General features: G+C 43.1%; 1 protein-coding gene across 5 annotated transcripts in view; it reads left to right on the top strand.

The window, feature by feature from the left end:
* LOC107225710 (sodium channel protein 60E) overlaps positions 1 to 22,197 on the top strand; it is a 77,247-nt gene that overhangs the window by 21,676 nt on the left and 33,374 nt on the right. The window lies entirely within an intron of this gene.

Below are 22,197 nucleotides of genomic sequence, written 5' to 3'. Positions count from 1 at the left end.
TAAGCACGCGTATATTTGGTGTGTTTTAACGCCAGTAAATGTAAAATTATACTGATTTTTATTTTAATGGATTATTAATTTTAATTAATTTTAATTTTTTTAAATTGATTATTAATTATAATTAATTTTAACTTTACAAAATAATGTCGATGTTTCACATCTGCCAGGCGTCCCGTGATGGCTCATTTTTTTTTTTTTTTTTAAAAGAGGGGTACACGAATCAGGCAAGTGACACGTATTCAGCTTATTTGGAACATGGTACTTCTTAGTTACTTCTCAGTTACTTCTCAGTAGCCGGCGAGCTTTCTACTTGATCCGATTCCCACATTACAAATCCAAAAGTGTCGCGGTAGAGAATTTCCGCGTGCCAGCTTGACCCGGGAATCAAGGATCGAAGAATCTGGGCGATAGACAATTTTCTCATCGATCCACGGCGAAGTTTAACCGGACAGCGAATCGAGCACTAGACGCCATCAGCAGCGAGTTTGTGACCCGGACGCAATGGCCCGAAAGACCTGGACTTTGTCGAGGAAAAATATTGATATTTTATACGTAAGCGGTGGCTGTTTACGTGTGGAGATCTGACGTCACAGTCTCGTGCCGCATTAAGTATGGCGGCCATGGAACGGCCGGCATGGCCAATCGAGTACGAACCTCGGGTTGGGTATGCCTGCAGACGCGGGGAAGGGTACTCAATATTTTAACGTGTCTACCGCAGAAGGTGGATCAAGCCACTCGCCGGGGGCGGTGAATCAAAACCGGTGCAATTTCCAGCTAGGGATCTGTTAATCATATCGGATTCCGGATTTCCGGATGGACTTGCGTTACGTTGCGTATTGACTGCGTTCAGATATCGACAGAGCATCGATCCTCCGTCACTACGCAATTTGTCCTTTGGCCTTGCCAAAGCCGAACTGCACAGGGACTCTTGGACTTGATTCAATTAGGTTTCGAATCTATCATCGCGGGCACTTGACGCGAGGCCAATTGTGTGAAAGGGACACCCGGATCGAACGAGGCTGGTGTCCTTGTCGAGTAGCCATTTGGGAGTTAACGTCTCACCAGTTTTCAATCGCTAATAAAACATGGAAAGAAGAATATTGCAAATATTACATCTCCTGTGGTGAATATACGGACAGCACTTTTCTGGAGTTAAATCCATAACAGCAATTGTGGAAAAATTTACAAATTCAATAATGAAAGTTAGAAAAGCAGTAGTAACAGCTACAACATGCTTGGCTAGATTCATCACAATTGGTGTAGATTTAACTCCAATAAAGTGCTGTCCGCGTATTCACTACGATAGATGTAAAATCTACGTTACATTTTTTACCGCCCACCTTCGCAACTATTATTTATCGATCTGCTTGCTCGTGGCCTCACGGCGCGACTTCGTGCGTGCCTGAGTATGAAAAAATTTCAGTACTTTGATTTTTACCAGCAACCACCGCTTTGTGGTTTACCACTCTGCTTCTGCATCATTTATAATTTCCATTTCACGTCATTATTCATCGCGTTCTCAATAATTTTGCTCCGACTCTCGTGTCAACCAGACTCGGAAGATTCTTACAACCTCGTAACATTCCTAGATACAAAGTTTATTTTAACGGTTACCGATTATTCGTGATAAGCATGGAACGAGTAGAAAAACATCGTTGGTAAATTTTGGTCAACATGTTCTTGAAGATAGTATGCTAATTATCCTTGAAGCGTTTCATCGGGAAATCATTCCCGCTAGTCAAACGTCGTCTCGACTCGGAAACGTTTATCGTTAATCGATACCGTCATCAACCTGCCAGGTTGTATTTTATTTGTGTTTGCGTTGCGCCCATTAACGAGTTCGCCTTAGTTCGATTCAATTTTTTCCTCACATGGTCAAGTAAATAAAACGAGCTGCTGCTCCGAGTTCGAATGAAATCAAATGGACGGTCAGCGACGTTCGCAGGGTTCCGAATTGATCAAACCATTCGCGAGGATTTAGTTCAAGCTTTGTTCACACTGAAAGCCCATCATGTTGCTGCGGAAATAGACTGATCTGTTCAGTAGTAACTCGCAGCCACAACTTCTACCAAGTGTTACCAAACTTCGTACGAACGATGTCACGGGTTACCATGATGATGCGGAACGAGGTTGAAGTCGGTAACGTCACTGTAACGACGCATTCTTACAAGAAATTGTTGCCTCGTAACTTTTCAGTGATTGTCTGAAATTCAGTAAACCGTAATAAACAAAACATAGTCGTAAAACATACTTTGTAAAGCCAACTCCTTGAAAGTCTTTCTAAAATTGCACAACAACAAATTGTCCCTCTGTCATCTTTCGTCACGTCAACGTTACCAATTTCGGCTTTGTGATACGGACACCACCGCATCGACTCAACGTTCCATTATTTCCTTCTTTTTCTTGATGCGACGTCGCAACGTCAACTCCTGCTCTTCAATTAGGACCGTATTGACGGACCGGCGTTGATGATGGACCGCTAATACCTACTCTATTTACTCAGTACCTACACCCGGCATATCTCTGGCGCAGCACCAACCCTCGAGTCTGTCTTTGCCGCTGCTTACTGATCAGTATTAAACGATTCTCTGTCGCGCACAGTTGACCCGATCCGTCGACGGTCTCTGGGGCCAATTCGCATTGCTCTAAACGCGTACATTACTGCTCTTGATCGTGTTTTTCTCCGGTTGATCATCGCTTGCGTTCCTTGCACTATCGACGCCAAGATCGACGCTGTGAAAGCGGCTTTTTAGACGCCAATCGTAGAACGTCACTTCCCTCGGTAGTAACGGCAGTGTCCATCGGACGGAGTGCAACTGCAAACTATTCGCAGGACGACATTTCGGTTCCTCTTCTGTGGATATTGTGAACAAACCGATAGTGGCATTCGTTGTTTGATTCATCAGGGTCCAATCAAGGATCTCAATGTTGACATGGATTCGAATTCAGCTGAGTAAGTACGACAAGCTTGATTCAATTTCTTCATCTTCAGTCTCGTTGAAAAATTGGTGAATCTGTAAATCAATGACGTCCAATCGCCCACTTTCTAATAAAACTGCTTTCGAATTTAAACGATCAAATTACGACTCTCCCTAAACCAGATCCTGCATGGTGAGCATGATCCAACCCAACCCAACCCAACCCAAACCAAACCAAACCGAACGAACCTGAACCGAGCAGTAGTAACGCGAGAGCTCGGTCAGACCGCCGAAAGAAATACCGCACGTGACAATCGCACGTCTATATTCTCGAATCCGCGATGCGGAATCGCGCGGCAGGAAACACGATCGAGTTTTCAGCCGGTGTCCTATCTTTGCTCCGCTAATTGCGCCTTGGTAGACGAACACGAGTACGGTGGTCATTTATTCAGCTCGAGGTTGTGTCCGCACGGCGTGGCAGGGGTGGAGAGAGCCTCGGTTTGCAGAGGAAGAAACGAATGCGTGCGCAGTAGTAACGCCAGAGTTTAATCGGACACTGCGGTAGGAAACGCGGGTGAAACGCGCGCCGTTTCGATCTGCATTTTCCTACCCCTTAGTCGATGCGGGGGGCGAAGAGGGGGTGGAGGGGGTGATAACGGCTCGCGGGGTTGACGTGGTCCTACCATCATCTCCGATCTCTGTCGAAGCGTGCCTGCACGGGGTGTCGATAGCTTCGGTCTGATTGACTCGAACAATGTTTTCATTTCTCTACGATTCACGGCTCAAGTTCCCGCACAACGTTCGTTTCGCGCAATTCGTAGATATAAGTACACTTTACGCCTGATCGTTAGTTGGTTGTATAGCTTTTATTAATAACTTATTATTATAACCAACGTGCCCTAGAAATAAACAAGAGCATCGTTCGATCGATAACCCCTTTCCATTGCATTGCAGTTATTTTATAACTTCGCGGTAGGTGAAAATTTTGTAAATTTTTTGTACGTTGAGTTTGAAAATTCGTTTTATAAATAAATTTATTATTAAGGACTCTTTTTGATCGGAAAGATTTCATTTCACAGTAACGACATTTCTTGTAAGCTTTGAGAGCTGGTTAATTTTTTTAGTTCTTTATCGCTGTAGTTTCAGAAGAAACTTGGTATGCTTATCATCGTTAATTTTTTAATCTAAACCCTTTGGATTGAGGCTTAAATAGAACTAGTTGAGCGAGGTATTCAGTCGAATTGAGTAAACGAGGTTTTCAACGTTGAGGATTAGTGCAGAACCATAGGTAATCGGCTGTATCGGGTATACATACATTACGGCGGGGTAAAAACCGTGAATTTCTTATCCACAACCTAAACGAGGCAATTCTGTTCACCTTTTCAAACGTCGTTGTGCATTGTGTGTTAAATATTGCACACCAGGTAAGCATGATAGCTGCACGACAGCTGCACCATTCTTACAGTCATTATACCTTGATTTATCGGTTGATAACACAACCTATACGAAAACTCGTCAACCCAAAGAAGTATGTAGCTACTTTTTAAAGACGATTTTTGGTTTTCTGATATGATCCACGAGTCCGTATACGGCAAGAGCTTGATACGTTTCCAGAGTGGACAAGAAAGGCATAAGAAAAATCAATTCAAAGGTATTCTTCCACTGAAAAGACAACGCTGTGTTTTTTCCACGACTCCATAAGCCCGGGGTAAATATTACTCAGTCCGTATGCGTGGAAATGATTGGCAGCTGTGTCTGTTCAGCCAAAGATTTCGGCTTTGAAATGATCGCTGCGCCATTAGCGAATGTAGATTGAATGGATCCTCTTCGGGCAGCAAAGCTCTGGGGTAAAGACCGGCCAGGGTTGGGTTTTAAGCGTTGGTCAAACAATGCTTGCGGGTTGTACGGTTTACAGGGTGTTCTGTTAATTTTACCGCAAGGCCTTGGCAACAAAAGCTCGGGACCGGAGTGATTTATTATTCATTGAAAAGATTGTTGCACCCCTATTGTAAGCTCTAATTAACTCCCGCCTTCCCAAGACGCTCTGCATCAACCAACGACGACGACGACGATGGGAATTTGTTTTGGGTAAAGAGGATCGATTTGTCCAATCAACCTTTCGTTTTGATTACACTGTCAACCCGAGACGCGCACAGACACATTTCTCATTCAAATGGTCCTACGCACGCTTTAATTAGGGACTCGACACTCCGACTTGATCAAGGACTCGTTTAACACCGCGAGGCCTACCTGCCAACTCGCCGACCATATTCTCTCCTCCCAGCAATTATCGATCCTGATGTCAGACCCGGCCTCTCTCCGACTTGGACGACAACCGCAGCGGAATTTTTCACCCCGAAAAATCTGCGGCTTCATTACCAGCCCCACCGAGATTCTTGACTTTGCACCGAACATCTTTCGAAACTCTTCGCATTTTTCTTCACCCTGGTCGAAATATTCGTCGGCTCGACGTGCAGCTCTGATTTTTATTCTTCTTCTTCTTCTATTTCCAAACAGGCTATTCTTCGCCCTTGTAATCATTAGAACGACTCAAGTTCCGGTGAAAATTTGCTTCAGTGATCATACATCAGAGACACAATTGATTCAATACCACTTCTCGTATCGAGGATCTATTGAGGGCGTCGTACTATTGGATCCAGTCGCTGGTGAGAACATTCCAATCGCTCAAGCCGAACCGAGTCGTTCCTGCCTTGTGAGATGTAATGTCGGGTATCAATCGATGGCACCAGGAACTGTTTTACTGCGAGTAGTTTGCAGCCGCTTTACAGTATTATAACAAATTTTCAAACGTGTGACAGATTTCGTTTTCAGAATCATTTCGTCTACACAACGATCCTTTCTCAGTTCGCTTACTTTACGAGGTTGGTTGGCCAAAAATGCGTTCCCACTTTTTAGTAATTTTATTAGTATATGGAATTTAGTACACTGAGTATTTATCTTAAATTATTATATTTCTAAGCTAAACAGATCTGTTTGAAAATATAAAGACGGAAAATACTGAAATTATAAAGAAAAGCTTGGGTATCGATAATTAATTTCAAATCTCTGCAAAATTGTTAAAAATCTAGTAGATTCGTTCGATTTCATTATAAAATGCCTAGCTTTATTTAAAAAAATTCTTTTGCGTACACAGTAACTGAAAATGGATTTCTCTTCTCTCGGCAGTCGATACAATATTGCTTTTTGCTGATCACGATCAATATCGGCGCAACCCTGTAGAAAAACCTGTATCGTTGAATTTGAATAAAACAATCCGTCGTAGAATGTATTTGAAAAAATCGACTAGATTTTGAATCATTTTGAAGGGATTTCAAACGAACCATGCACCAATGTCTAAGCTTTTGCCTTAAAGTCACAGGATTTTCTATTCGTGTATTTTTGAAGAGATAGCTTATGCGAATATAATAATTCGATAAGTTATACTCAACTTACAACCATCTCGTAATAAAATCACTAAAAAGCATCGATCTTCGGCCTGCCGAATTCCTTACGAAAAGTTCCGTTTTCAACCAAGAAGCGCGAGCTGTCGTTCCTTTTCATTTTTCATCCATCGTATATTTGCAGGGTGAAATCCGGGCTGAGCATGTTCGATTTCTCCAACAGGTAGATGATATTTAGAGCCAAGCTGTCGCAGTTGCAGGCGCACCGAGGGCGCGCGCCAATTCCGGCCAATTTGGAGCCTCGCTGATATTGGCAAACCGCTCTGCCTATACCATACCCACCTATACCTGTAACTCTCACTCGACTGAACCGAGTCGTTGGTAAACGCAATCGTCAGCGGGCAATAACCGTGGTTAATGGAAAAATATCACGAGGAAACCATGCAGGAGGATTCGGGTTAAAAATGAATCTAACGCTGACTGGTTCATCGCCGATAGGCGGGAGGCGTTGCTTTCTACAACGAGCGTCTGGCTTGGGTCGAATTTTACCTTTTGACCATCGCGCAGCCAGTTCTCATACCCACGATTTCCTCCTATCGGATATTATCGCGATTATTGACGTCATTATAACGACGGGGGCATAATTCGCTGCTCGAGGTCTGAATGTGTCTGCTGCACGATCAATCTGTAACACGGATCGTTGTTTTATACATGTTACAATCGTCGGAGTCAGATATTGCTCGAATTTTCGCTCCTGGTTTGACCTCTGAGTGATTATTTACTTCCCGTTTTTTCTCATCGTCGATTATCTTTCATTGTCGGTTTTTACGTTGGTTTTTTTTTTCTTTTCTTTTTTTTTTTTTATTCAGTAATTTCTGAGAAAGTGAATTTAGTGCCGGGCATTTTTGCAGGTTGATATTTTAGAAAGAGAATAACTGAAACGGAAAGAAATCATTCATGTGTATGTGTACGCGGAATCGTCTCTGCAGCACTTGTACCTCGATCCATGCTGCTTGCTTGGTTTCCGTATTTCCCTGGAGATCGACAATTTTTAATAACGTGATGCGCCGCGTATACGCCAAGTGAAAGATATCGCTGTATACCAGAGAAATTCATTGCTTTGCGGAGAAGAAGACTTGAGGAGGCGATGTTCACCGTTAATATTAACTTGTATCGGGTATCTTTGAACCGCAGTCTCAACAACAATAACGCGATGTTGTTATTTCGTCGAACAGAAAATAATATTTAGCGTCATCGTTGCCTGCTAAAATGTCATGTTGATAGGTAAAGCTCCGTTTCTTTCGTCTAAGGGATGAAACTTTCTGTTCGAGCAGCAGAAAACGAGGACTGAAAATTAAGACTTACTCAAGAGAACTCGAATTTCGATTGCGACTTTTCAGCAGCATGAAAATAGTGCCAAGAGGTGCGTTGTCTGCGACATCAATATTTTTGAATTATTCCGAACGGGTAGACGTAGAGGATATTTTTGAAGGGTGAATAAAAGATGTGTCGTAAGGCAGTCCCAGAAGGGCGGTAAGACGTCAGGTTATTACTCGACTTGCAAGGTCTTGGTATATTGCATAGGCATGTACGTATATATATATATATATGTTGGGAGAGAAAAATAAGAGTAATAATAAAAAAAACGTTACACACATTCTTCGAGTATTCTTCAAAGCTGTCAGTAATATCGCATCCCCTGAAATTACTTCGGTGACCTGAAACGTAAAGTTTACCTGGAAAGGATCCCCCGAGGGCGCGTTCACACCGGGCGACAGAAAAGCAGGCAGCCCGGATCGCGAGCAAGCTCGAAAGCTCTTAGCCCCTTTAGGCAATGCCTGATCCGATGGAATTTCCACCTGCGCGCAGAAGGCCTATCGATCGGTTTTACCACTCGGCTGTTTAGCGGACAGATCCGCGTAAACACGACCCAAAGATGCGGCTCCGAGATCCCGGGGCATGATCAGCTCGCCACGTGCTCAACACCGGATCATCGTACCGCGTGTATATAATACATTTATCCCCATTCCGACAATGTACGATGCTTGAAACTCGAAAGGGTCGCAATGACGCGAGAAGCTTGACAAACGCACGGTCCGCGAGCTTTTCGATAACGCGTATTTAAAGAATCGATGTAAAATCTGGCCTCTGTTTTTGATTCGTACCGAAGAATCCACACTATGACATAAGAAATACTTGTAAGAGAAGTTACAATGTGGAAGGAAGCGGGTCACAAATAACGATTGGAGGATTATTCTTTCAACTCAATGCAATGCGGGGCGTGAAAGCGTCTCTGATAAAGCAGAGTAGCGTATACGAGATGAATGCGGTATATCAGGTTATAGGAACTTGAAGATCGGCTAAGTGATTGCGCAGTTCATCTCATTCCAGCAGCAGTAGCAATCTACCTCTAGATTCAGAGACGGCTCATGATATACCTGCATCTGAAAATTCTTATTTAAAGTTGAAGCGAAGCTCTGGGTTGCGCTCAGTCCTCCGGGAACTTTAAGAGACCAAGATTTATCGGTATAACAATTTATTAATCCCTTATTACTACAATCGCCAACGACCACGTTAAGCGGTGTCCTTATATTTCGTGTTATTGGATTTGGGCGAGCGTCTTTTTACGCATCTTTTCATGGTTTTACGCGTTCGTATAACTCGCCCTAATATCGCGACATTTGCAGACTTATTATACGAGGTCTCAGGTTCCTTCATCGCGTTATCCGACATAACGCGGAAAAAAAGAAAAACAGACAACGCAATGAGACAAAGTAGTCACTAACTCATCGTCGTTACGCTTCAGGATGAGAGAAGATCGTAAAAAACGTGTGTGTTCACCCCCCCCCCCCCCCCCCTCTGGATTAACCCTATCGTCAGAGGGTGCGGAGAAGGGGACCAACTGTTATTTCAAACCCTTTGCTCTCTGCAACGCGTCTCACGACTCATTCTCGATCCTTATCCTTTGGGGATGGGGCGGCGAATCCTTGGATAGAATCCACAGGATAGCTCGTCGAGGCAGCCTAATTCACCGCTATACGAACCCCGCAAAGGCAAACCGAATTAACATGGGCCTCGGAAGTCTGAAGTACCGATCCCCTTTAGCTTTTGAAAACAGTGCACACCGCGACCCCTTCTCGTGCTTATCGTTAGCATACATTCCCAGCAATGTTCACTCGTACAGTCGTATTTGGCTAATACTAGTTTCTCGGTTAATCCGACATACGTTATTACCCCGTATCTGACAATGTGAAAACACATATTGTGCACGGTGGTAATCGAATTTCATACTGCGGTGGGATTGAAATTTGAATGAATGAAGTTTTCCGGTATTATATTATACCCGGTGCACGGTCCGCGTGGCTACCAACAAACCGGCCATATTGTTTTCCAGATGTTAAACGGAGTTAATATCGTGCACCCGCAGTCTGCAGGGGTGGCAAAGTCTTATAATACCTCCCCTGATGTATGTAACTTTGACACGAACATACCGGCGGCGTATAACATTAGGCGGAAAAAAACGGTAAACAGAAAGCTTATACCTACTTTTCACGATACTGCTTGCAGCGAAAGGCACAGGCGTTGCTTTATCTTCAGCTTGCTCAATCAACGATCGAGTTTATCGAAGCTTTCGCGCCACCAAATTATACATCCGCGGTCGAAGGGTTGAGAAGTATTCTCGAGGGTGACTCGGAGGCGATCCTACCCGTCATCTCCGGAGGTCCTGCAGGATATCAACCGCCTTGGAAGCTGGGCCAATCGGAAATAAATTTCTGAAACGGCGTTCTGCCCGCTGGAATACCTGATTTCCGCAGTGCGGATCAAGCCTCGTGACTGGGTGGTCGAATTTCCGCGTTTCCTCACGGCGCCCAATATTTCATAGACGAAACGAACGAAAGTTCGCGTTGTCCGCCGTATTTTCCGAGGATCGGATAAAGTACAGCATCGGCACCTCTGCCCGCGCGACTCTTCTTTCCATTGATTTTCACCCTCCGGATGGGTACCTAAGTACAACGTCGTGCACGTGCCACTTCTGCGAATTGTCAATTGCGAATCTTGTACACAACCCGCTGATTGAGACCCAGTCGGGCATTGTGATGTACATTTGCGGGTGGAGAGTTCCCGATCCTACTACCGCGCCGAATTATTATTGCATTCTGTATTTTCGACCAGCTTTTACCAAGCAGATTATACCGGCCGTAAGCGTATCAAAGGGAGGCTTTCGCGTACCGGTTTGAAATTAAAAAAAAAAGCTGAACACCAACCGCGGTGAAAGTCGGTTTCCGTTAATAACGCGGTCGCTTTTTATACTTTGCGAAATGTCGCCCTTCCGCTGTTCCTGCTTTATTCATTTATACATCCACTTTTTTTTTTTTTGAATTCATTTTACAACGATCGCATGGATTAATTTTACACGGTGTATATTTTTTTTTTTCCACTGTTATTTAATATTTGATCAAACGGATCGGTGGAAGCAGGGTTAATCTCGACGAACCGAGAAAATACCATTGCAGAATTATTTGCCGATGAACGAGATTTTTTAAAAAGGTAAAAAATAACATGATTTTTCTCGTGGAGTTGGAAATTTTTCAATTAAATTTTCGGTTGTGTACAGCTACGAACAGATCACTAATTTTTTTTTTTTTCTATCAAAATAACTTCCAAGCTTATTTTAATAGTTTTGAATTCAATTTTTATACTGATATCGATTCGATTTTCGTTTTCATCTCATTTGGAGCATACGGTATGAAGAATTTAGTAAAATGCAAAAGTTCAAACAACGCTGAGAGAATATTTTGTCTAAAAAATTCATGCGTTAAATTTCTACTAACGTTTTTTCAATTATTCGTTTCAACCGAAGGGAAAGAAAACCCCAAGTTTCAGAACTGACACTCAACATATGTATAATATATAGGCTAAACTCTAAGCGTTGTAAGAAGTTGAATAGGTTCCAGTTACTTTATCCCTCGATTCTTCGACAGCCCGGCGTCCGTGTTGTAAAGTTGGAATAAAGCGTCGAAAGTTTACGAATTTCCCCTCCGGCGCACGTACGTTTGCCTGAACGTGCGGCGTTCAGATATGCAAGTCAAGATAAACGAGTATACAGCGGTGGTTTATACGCACAAGTACGTAGAAATCGCGTGGTAACAATCAGTGGAAATTGAATTGTCATAAGTTGTGAGTCCCGAGTGAAGCAATAATTGAATCCGATCGAGCGAGAGAGTGAGAGAGTGAGAGAATCCCTATAGAATCGGGTTTGCACGTCCGAATCGCAGAGTTACAGCCCCGAGAATTCCGAACGGCAAGCGCCACGTAGATTTTCACACAGTGTGCAGAATCGTGTGGGGTGGTCGAAAAACAACAAAAAAAAAAAAGAAGAAAAATTGGCTCGTCGTTTCGCACGTGAATATTTTAACACGCCATTACGAAGGGCATCGAGAAATGTGTCTTGCGGTGCCGAAAAAGTAACTAAATATTGTTCAATTGGTGATAGTGTTCATGTAATTAGCTTACCATTGCGGGAGAAGAACAATTCGATAAATTTCTCTCTTGCAGAATGAAGATAATTTTATTTGAAATCAATTTCGTAACACTTGCAGACGAAGTATGTACAAGCATTTTCAATTTACAGGATTAAGTATATCGGCTATTATAAGATTATTGGAACAAATAATTCCTTTCGAAGCTTTTACTCACGATACTTTTTACTCTACGTATGTATATTTATACCTGTATTGTACAATATTTCACCTTCGTATGAAAAAATTCACACTTTATCGTCGTGCGCTTCACTTTCTAAGCGGGGGTTAAACTTCTGATGCATCATACGGGTACGTTTAATCAGTTTTAATTAACTGCGTTGTTATTCGACCGTGCAGAGCTGCAATCTTTATACACTCACACCGACGGCGAAAACAAGCCAGACTAATTCTCGCAGCGAGCACTTGCCGAGCAAATTCAACTCCTTTGAAAGTATTTCTAAGGAAGTTGATCCCCTTTTACACATGGGTATTTTACACCACCGGCTGGGCGAGATCGTGCTTAGAACTTGGAAGTAATTCAATCGGCCAGGACGGGTGGACGTATTATAGGTATCTATTATTGCGGATGCATCTCAGCACTCTGGCTTATTTTTATTCTTTAAATTAATTTTTTACTTGTATATGGACCGACGTACCATCAATTTTGGTGCTCGTTAGAACCGGAAACATCGTAATCCTGATTTCAGCGCAGTTTTGACATTCAAGTGACATCTTTTTTATTCAGGATTTTTCTATCTACGAAGGTTTCATATTAAGCTTATTGTTAGAAAACCTCGAGATTTTTTTCAGGTTCAAAGAAGGTCTGAGTTTTCGTCGCGGGAAGATATCAGAAATGCAGCTTGATCGAAAATTTTATTCTAAAAAGTTTACAAAAAATCGATCGATTTTCTCATATATCGTAAGAAAGAAAGGTCCGCGTTTTTTATGGGGTAGGAAGACAGAAAATAACGATACTAGCATCCCCAGCGGAGAAATTTGTATACATTTTTTCATTACAGCGTGATGTATGCTTGTAGGCGTATTTTGAGATCGTATAAAATCCACCCCCGTTTCGATTCTCTTTGTGGTGCTTTTGGTCGAGTTCGAGGAGGAAAAGTCGAGTCGGAAGAGGATTTGCTGCCATTGACGAATGAGTAAGATTTAAGTACAGAGAAAAGACCGCTTCGGGTTAAATACAGGAGAAAGTTTTCTACTCTCCCCCACGGAGATTGTGGTATTCAACGGGTTTTGCGGGTGTTACAGTTCAACTTCGCACCGTGGCATGACGGCTTACGGCTCTGCAGGAACTCCCTTATGTAATCAGATTTTTCACCCCTGTCTGGCGGCCACGACGCTTCCTTTCCTTTCCTTTCCATTCCATTCCTTTTCTTTCCTCTCGGGTTCAGCGCAGTTATTTCGCAGAGGATTTATCCTGCGGTAAAATTCCTCTTCTGCAGCGAGGAAAAAGCTGCCTATAAATTGCCGAAAGAACGTAATGACGACGATATGTAAAAAGCGAAACGCGGCGCAGACTTTGCTCAGACTCGAACTAACGACACATTTTCATGACCTCCACCCTCGCATCCTCGACACGCAACGCTCAAAAGTAGCGTAGTGGACGACTTTTGTTTTTCCTATTTGCCATGTAGTGGTTGTATATAAATAAACATACGTATGCATGTATTTATGTACACCGTCGGGCGGTAATTAAGGGTGACTAATCAATATCCGAGCTGAGCCAACGGTCCACAGGTTCGGGGTTAAACCTCGGAACGGATTCGGGAGATGAGAGGGAATTTAACCGCTCTCTCGGGTGTCTTAAACTTCTTTCGTTTACCATCGTGATCGCGATTCAATAAACGCAAACTGCAAACGATTTTTTGGGGGAAAATTTCACCCGGTTCATGTAACAACGAAATTTGCACAACCTTGCCGACTATGTTCATTCTGCAACGCGTCGCAGTACACAAAAAAAAAAAAAACATTAGACACGTATTTTTGCGTGCTGATTCGGCTGTTTAAGCGGTAAAAACCGTGACTAAAATTTACCCGAAAAAAATAAGGGATGCAACCCTTAAGCGTAAACACACTGCGCATATCATTGGTTATTGATAGTGAATAATGTCAAAGTTGTTTTGTCAAATAGATCTGCGTCATTGACGAGAGATCCTGAGAAATTAATTTTTCGGGGTAAACTTTGAGGGTGCGTGCAAACTCCTAATCGCATCTTTTTTAATCGCTTCAAAAAATGAAAGCTCGGTATTATCGAAATTTCACCGGAGTCCCTTCTCAAACGGCTGAATTGGCACGTAAAAAATACGTGTTCGATGTTTTTGATGCAGGCACTACAACACGTCGCGGGATCAAGAAAATCTGCGAAGTACATCTCGTGTACTTTCCTTACGTTAATGGACATTCAAGCAAATGTATCAGCCACTCCACCATCTTAAATAGGCCATAGCTTACTTTCCGCCCGGGATGCGATACGCCTCGTATCTCTGCGTGCCCCGGCAAAGATGCGCAAATGGGACTTCTTTCTTCGGGTATAGAATGGATAGACGTGACCCGCCATCTTGAAACCTCCTCTAAGCACCATGGCAATTTGTTATCTTTTCGTCAGCTCTGCACGCGAGACGGCTCACTAGCTTTTATACGTATGGGAGAAGCGATGATAGTACAATTTCGTCTAGGATGCACATTCGCACGAGGGAGGAAAAAGGGCGAAAAAATCCGGTAATTGGATTGCCGGTGGAAACAGGAAGCTCGAAACCACGAGACGTTGCTCTCGCGGGTCTCCGGGTTAACTCTGTTCGAGTGGATCATCGTTTCTGGAATGACGCCAATCGTCGTTTGGCATCTGCAGACTCTCCGCCAGGGTTGTTTGCAACGATCGCTCGACACTCGTGCGTGCCGCTCGAGGAAATCAAGGTCCCGTTTCACGTTTCGCGATTCATGAATTTCATAACAACCCTGGATTTTTTCACCCGCATAGAAAGTTACTCGAGCGCAGGTGTGTGAAGGGACGATACGAGTCTTTGATGTTTTGCTCAAAAATTCATCAACGCCGAGAGATTTGGGAGATCTTTCATTAACCCTGTTTCACCCGTTTGGCGGGTATCTCTATACCTATATGTCTATGCCTCGCGTATAGTAGTTGAGAACTTAGATTACTCGCGAGAAGCAATCCCTCAAGCCTCACCTCGTTTGGCTCCCTCGTTCACCCCGCGCCCTTCGACTCTTCGGATATGTGACGGGGCGGTGAATCGTTTCAAGTGCCGGCAATCGAACCCTTTTATTAAGCCCTCGGTTCAGTAGGATCGCAGTTTGGCTACTCCTGCAAGGTCTTCCGAATTTCTACTTACCGAAAATTTAAATCTTTTCGCAGTGCACGATTTATTTGTAAATACATTTATTTCAGCGCTGATTTACTCGTAGATAATTGCGATTGAGACGAGTTTCGCAAAGCTCCCGTATTATCTTTGGATATATTAAATTGTACGTTACATGTACTTGGCAACTCGAGACAAACGATCCAATGTCTTACCAACTTTAGTGCGAGAGGTGGAGAGCTCCTGTGATTCGGGCGAGGCATACCTTGTAATTTTAGTTGTTCGTACAAAGTCTTTGAAACGGTACCTTCAACGAATACAACCCCGTGGGGTTTAACGCGGAAAATTTCAGTCACGTTGTGCTCGCAATCCGTGATCGCACATCACGGTTATTTCGTTGAGCGTGCAAACGCGCGGCACAAACGGGGAAAGTATAAAAATGCAGAAACGTGGGAAGGGGTTCGGTGTAAATTGCAAGAAGAAAAAAAGGGAGAAGAATAATTAAACACAACGGTGAGGGTAAAACGGTGAAAAAGGAGCTTTCAGCCTGGCTGAAGCTAGCGAGCGTTAAACAGGCGAGTGCCGAGGCATCCCAGGGCTTTTGTCTTACTTCCTGCAAGCTTCGCGCGGTGGGTTCTTGCATTCGGTGTTTGGAAGCTCGCGATTCGGACTGCCAGGGTACACACACGTCCTCACATGCACGCGGATCGTTGAGCTTGCGATTCACGCGACGAAAAAGCGGGTGGATACCACCTACCGCGAGTTTGCAAACGCGTTATGCTCCTTTCAAGGGAGCCTCGGAGCCCCCGCCTAATCTAAAGTCCTGGCAGTGCAAACAGCAATTTTCTAAAACGCTTCGAGCTCTCGGTCGACTCTGCTGCTCGCCTATCTGGGGCGCCTGCAACGCCTCTCGCTTCTCTCCTCTCCCCTTCTCTCTTCCTCCACACTTTTCCACACTTCTCTACACGTATATCCATCTTTTCTCCCTTTTCTCTTTTCTCCTATGCCGAGCTGCCGCTGCTGCTGCTGCTGCTGCAATATCAGCACGAGTATGTAAATAAAGTTCGTGCAGTGGCTGGTATGCGTCGAGTCTGCGCCTACGCCTACCTCGGTACTTCGTCATGCACGGATATTACGGGGTGGGTGTACACACTGCGGTATTTCATACCCGCACACCCCCACACCCCCCCCCCCCCCCCCCCCATTCTCTACCGGGTGTCGTCAAATATTCAAGATCCTACGTACAGACACACACGACGATATCAACGAAGGGCTATAAAAAGTCGCCAAATCTACGTACGTACCGTGTATGTGTGTGCATGGAGGAAGAGCGAATAACAGGGACAAGTTTCGGCATTCTACCATGCACGGATTTGGGTCGACACATACGTACCTACGTCTATGGATTGAGGACAATTTTTCCCGGTTTTCCATTTTCCGTTATACCCACTTCTTCTTCTTTTCAACGGGATTATAACATACATACATGGATATTTCGGAATCGGGGCACGGGGTGAAAAAAATTGTAACTTGCTGTTCTATTTCTTTTTTTTTTTTTTTTCTTTGGCTGTTCTTTCCCTACCCTTTGTTCGGTAAGTTGAGAAGTTTGCAAATTTTATTCACCTTTGTGTTGAAATTTTCTTGTAATCATCTTACGACGGAACTCTGAATTTTGTCGAAAGTAAGAAATTACGGGATAAAAGTTTGCGCGAGTAATTCATAACGCTGTGCAAGCTCAGGTACGAATCAACGATACCCGTATAGGATAACGCTTGGTCATGATCGGTCTATCATCATGAAGTGTTGGTGCTTCAGCGGTTAACATGGTAATTAAAAAAAAGTGCTGTTTCACGGGTAATTACACCCAACGTAACTTTTCAAACTCTGTTCGCCTACAGCTGTATTCTTTGATTTAGGAATAATTGCCACAGGATTAAAGGATGAAAAAGAACGAGTCTTACAAAAGTAAAAAAAAGGGGCAGTGGGAGAGAGCCGTGTAATGTCGGGGAGAATATCGCGTGCAGGATTAACTCAGGGGGTGGTTTGTAATGGAACTGGAATTTTAAACTACCTTGTATACATATATTTTTGTACACACGTATAACGCGATATAGCGTCATGTGTATGCGTATGCGTGTATTTTTATGATACGTATTATATGTAGGCACGTATACGTGACATGTGTCTGCGTATAATACAACCGGCGTAAGGCGAAAGAACGAACCCGCGCATATGCATATGTGCTCATAAAATATATTACCTACCTTTACACGCGGCGGTTGATGCGCCCCGTTAAAAAGGGGAACATTTAGAATATTCAAGTAAAAAGCTCTTCACCCGACTGATTAATGTACGAAATCGTTACGCTCGCAATCAGACGTCGTGTGTTTGTTCTTTCTACCCGTTTCTTTTCTAATTTTATGTCTCCTTTGTCCGTTTTTACACCCCCGTGTTTTTAGTGCGTGGAAAAAACCAATATTATCGGATAATTAACAACAATTTCCAACTCGTATGCGATTCGAAGTCAGTCAAGCTCTGAATTCTTATTTCATTCTTCTTGTCGCTGACGATTTGATTTTTCAGACTTCCGAGCAAAGTAACATTTTTAATCGAATCAAAACTAAACCCGGATTAAGTTTCTACTTCGGTTAAGCCAGCTGTCGCAGACAATCAGTTATATTGATTCATTGTTCGAGCGATTTCAGCCGTTCGGATTGAAGAGTTTTTCTGCCGATGATAATGCGTGAAAGAGAAAGATGTATTTTGTCAAGTTTTTCGTTTCCTTGCGTCAAATTTGACAACAGATCGTTAATTGACAATAGAATTTCAGCACAATTTCGAAAATCAGCGCAAGTTCAAACAAATTCTCGTGTACAATATTCGCAAATTAAAACTGATCGTGAGCTCGAATTCCACGGACATGCGTCGATAACACGATAATTCATAAAAATTTCGTGTGGATTTATCGAGTGATCGAAACCGTCGAAAATGAAAAAAGCCGGTTGAAACCGAAGCTAATTCCCGTTTAACGATGTCCCGAATCTCCCGCCAGCTATTCGAAGTATCGCATGTACGGGTTTCGTCGTTGTGCGTAATGCCTGCAGCAGGCCTCGCATGGTCAGATACGTGACCTGTTAGCCTGACAAATACAGACGTGGGTCGGCCCCTCACGTATCTGGATGATCCGATATGAGCCAGTATATAATATCAGCTGTCCGGCTAAACCGACTCTCCAGTCACCCTGCAGAGCGGGGCAAATTTGGGGATGGACAGTGACCGGCTCTTGGGACCCGAACGACCTTCTCTCTTTTTATTTACTTCTTTTTTTTTTTTTTATTTTTATTTTGTTTTTTTCATTTTTATTTAGTTTCGTTCCCCGGCGAAACTTTCGCACGGTTTCCCACCGCGCAACCTTTTTCAGCACCCGTGGGATGCGCGTAATACTGGAGTTCGCGTCCACGTGACCAATTCCGGACTCGTGAAGAGTTCTCTTTCGGGGTCGGAGGGCGAGATACATTAACTGCGGGGATCCTGCGGCGGCCCAAACCCCCCGCTAGCTTTGATAATAAATTAATTAATATCTCCGCTGCACTTAACGAAGCCATATAAATTACACACCCTCACCTTCCACGCGTGATACAAACGCGCGCGTGTGTGGGTGTTTGCATTTGTGTGTCGTCGTTGTGCCCGCAGTGGGTTCATCAACGAGAAAATAAACACCGAGGGTTTTCGCGTGGGGTTTAATATACTCGGACGCCCATCGTTATCAGGTTGAAAAACTTTTCGTCGTGATTTTTCCACATGAAATTCAATCGCTCGCTTTGTTCGTCAACGAATTGAAATAACTCAAGTTCTTCGGGAACGAGTGGTTCCATGTATAAGAAAGAAGCCTTGTCTCGACCGAATATCATCAGAACTGCAGAAAAATCTTTATATTACCTTCAATTTTTCTTCCTTCGTATTCAGAGGTATGTGTACCTACAACTTATGAACGAAACGATTCGAAGCGAATAAAAAAAAAAAAACAAGAAAAAAAATTCAGGAGTTTGAATCTGTAAAAAAAACGTGGGTATACAAATTCTCGATTTGTTATTTGAAATTTGCATTGAATTTGAAATCCGATTTGAATAAGAAAAAAAGAGAAGAAAAAAAAAACTAGCTTCGTTACATTGTAAATCGACATCGATCAAGAGAGAAGATGACGCGATATGTTTAGTATGCGAGGGGCGCTCGCTGACGGGGTTGAAAAATACTTGCAGAGTGGGCAGAAAAAAAAAGAAAATTTGCATCACAAAACGACGGAGATGACTGCGTATACAATCCCGAACACGAGGAAGGAGCGGTAATATTTCGTGGAGCGTGGGTATAAGGTACAAGGTACACTCCCGGAGGCGTGGAATGGCTGACAGTTAATAAAATGTTACCGGATTGCCTTTCAGAGACGTCGCGTCGTCGTCTCTCTTCTGGTTCTAACAATACAGGTAGGCGTCTGGCTGCATTAGCGACGTATCCTCACCCACGTGCACCCAAACGTGTATCCGGGGATGTGTAGGGTGAGTTGGGATCTCTGGGTGAGCCGGGATACGCGAGTTCGACTCCATTTTCCACGAGCCTCAAAGCTCTTTTGGGAAAGACGTCATTGAGTTACCTCTCGTTCAGAGTAGAGACGGAGTCCGTGGAGCTATTTCGGAGCCTTAAAAGTGTCGCGGTACCCGCCATGAGTAGAATACTTACCTATCCACCTATATCGTCAGACCTGCAAGCTCTGTGTTACCGAAACAGCAGCTAGACAGAAGTCGGAAGCACGCGGAGCACTCGATTATTTAGGTTCGTTGTATTTGCAGCCTCGTTTACCCTTAAGGGGGTGCCCTGGACCATTTCGACGTTGACGTACGTGTCTTCAAATATCGACGTCGACGTATCTCAAAAGCGAAGAAGGGCACAACAGCCCCGTTCTGTACAAAATTCTGAACAAAAACACTCCAACATATTTTCATTTGACGCAGGAATAAGGAAGTAGCATGAATTCTACAATTTACTATCGCGATTTCGTAGAATCCGTGCCATTTCTTTATTTCCTCGTCAAATGAAAATGTATTGGAGTGTTTTTCTTCAGAATTGTGTATAAAATGGGGCTTTTGAGCCCTGTTTCGCGTTTGAGATACGCGGACATCGATATTTCTAGACATATACGTGAACGTCGAAATCGACCAGGTCACAGGATAAATGCATAGTCTGATTCGAAAGTGAGGGAAAAAAGCTATATTCAAACTTTGCGTCGTCGTCAAACTCTTTATATCTGATATCTATGCTCTACACAATATGAGAACTCTGATATGAGCAATAGTGCAGAAAAAATACCAGGTAGTTTCACTTCCTTTTACAGAGTCTGAAGTCGTGATTATCCCAATGCTTTCATTTAGATTTCCCAGTTCATCGTTAACACTGTCTAATCATCATCATCATCGTCACCATCGTCGAAATTTACGAGAGACTTTCGTACCGCGGAAATTGCCGAAATATCCAGAGGAGAGGGAACAACCGTTCCAAGCATTAGACCTATCATCGGATTCTTATTATTTTTCGTTGGCTTCATGAACTGCGGCTTGGGTTGTAGAGGGTGGAGGGCGCAAAGTATGGAACGTGGAAAATCCATCGGGACGTTGCTTCGCCGCGCGCCGCCTCATTGTTTATAGGTGTCCTCGGCAACTTGCCTGGCGCCTAGACGACAACGAAGAAAAAATCGAACTTGAGATGCAAAATAGGGTTACATTAAAAGTTGAGTGTCTTGGGTTCCTTAACAAGAAATCTCTTTTTGTTTCGTCTTACTGTCGAATTGCCAAAATTCTAGAAAAGAATTTTCAGCCTTCGTACAATTTTTGGAGGAGGTGATTACGGGATAAGATCGATGTGTTTGATAGTATGGAGGTTCTTTTTTTAACGATCTAATTCTAACGACGATATTTTGTGACAATAAAAATTCCGGATTTTGCCCAGCTCGCCTTCGGAAAGTTGAATATATTACACTGTTCGCGTATAATTCAGTAAATATCGCGACGTATTTATACGCGGACAGTGATTACATCTGCATGAGTTAGTATTTTATTCCTCAACTGGAATCGAGATCCTCGCGTTGAGTTTATTCAAGCCGTTCGAATTATTCGGGGATAGCCGTACAGCTACGATGTTCGAAGTTTTGAATTTAAATTTTGAGTGCTCCGTTGAATAAGGATTGATGCAAAATTTCCGAAAGCTTTATATCTGTGCCTTAATTCGTTGCTCGAAGAAGGCACAATAATTATTGTATATTATCTCTGTAATTTATAAATTAAAAGAGCATCCTGAATTTGAGTGGTAATTAACAAACCCTCGAGTTATTTCTATCAGAAATAACAAATGACGTTGATCATCTTCGCCGCTGGTATAACGAGTCTTACGCCTCGGAACATCATCCCCCTTTTCTCGGAAAGGAGTTTAATTCTGTGAAAACTTTAGGCGCCGGAATGAGATCCTATCTTCCGGATCTCGATCTAACAAGTTAAACGAGTTAATTAAAAATAATATCGATATCTTCCGAACCAGCGTCTCCGTATTTCGAGGAGCTTGTTATAATATAATATATCCACGCTGATCAGCCCTCAGCGACATCGAAGCGAAAAAACGTCCGATTCAGGCATCTAAGCTTTTCGTCTCACGCGCACAAATCTTTTGCGGTTTATTTTATTTTTTTTCAAGCAAAGAAAAATATTCCACAATTTATTACCAATATACCAATAATAATGTATAATAATTCTATGGTAGAAGTATCGAGTTTCTATTATTATGGTTGGTTGAATTATGTTTTTTAACAGTATTACATTCTTCTTCCTCCATCATCCTTTATACCGAGAAATCGAATCAACCGCTTCTAGAGTGACTTGCGATACAGATATTTTCGTCACTTGAAACGATTTCAATCTCCTGTTTTCGGAAACCACCTTTCCGATTGATTTCACATCCATTTTCAGCTGCGAAATTCAGGAGAAAA

Source organism: Neodiprion lecontei, chromosome 1, assembly GCF_021901455.1.
Source record: "Neodiprion lecontei isolate iyNeoLeco1 chromosome 1, iyNeoLeco1.1, whole genome shotgun sequence".
In the NCBI taxonomy this organism is placed as follows: Eukaryota; Metazoa; Arthropoda; class Insecta; order Hymenoptera; family Diprionidae; genus Neodiprion; species Neodiprion lecontei.
This window is presented reverse-complemented; position numbering and strand designations above follow the sequence as displayed.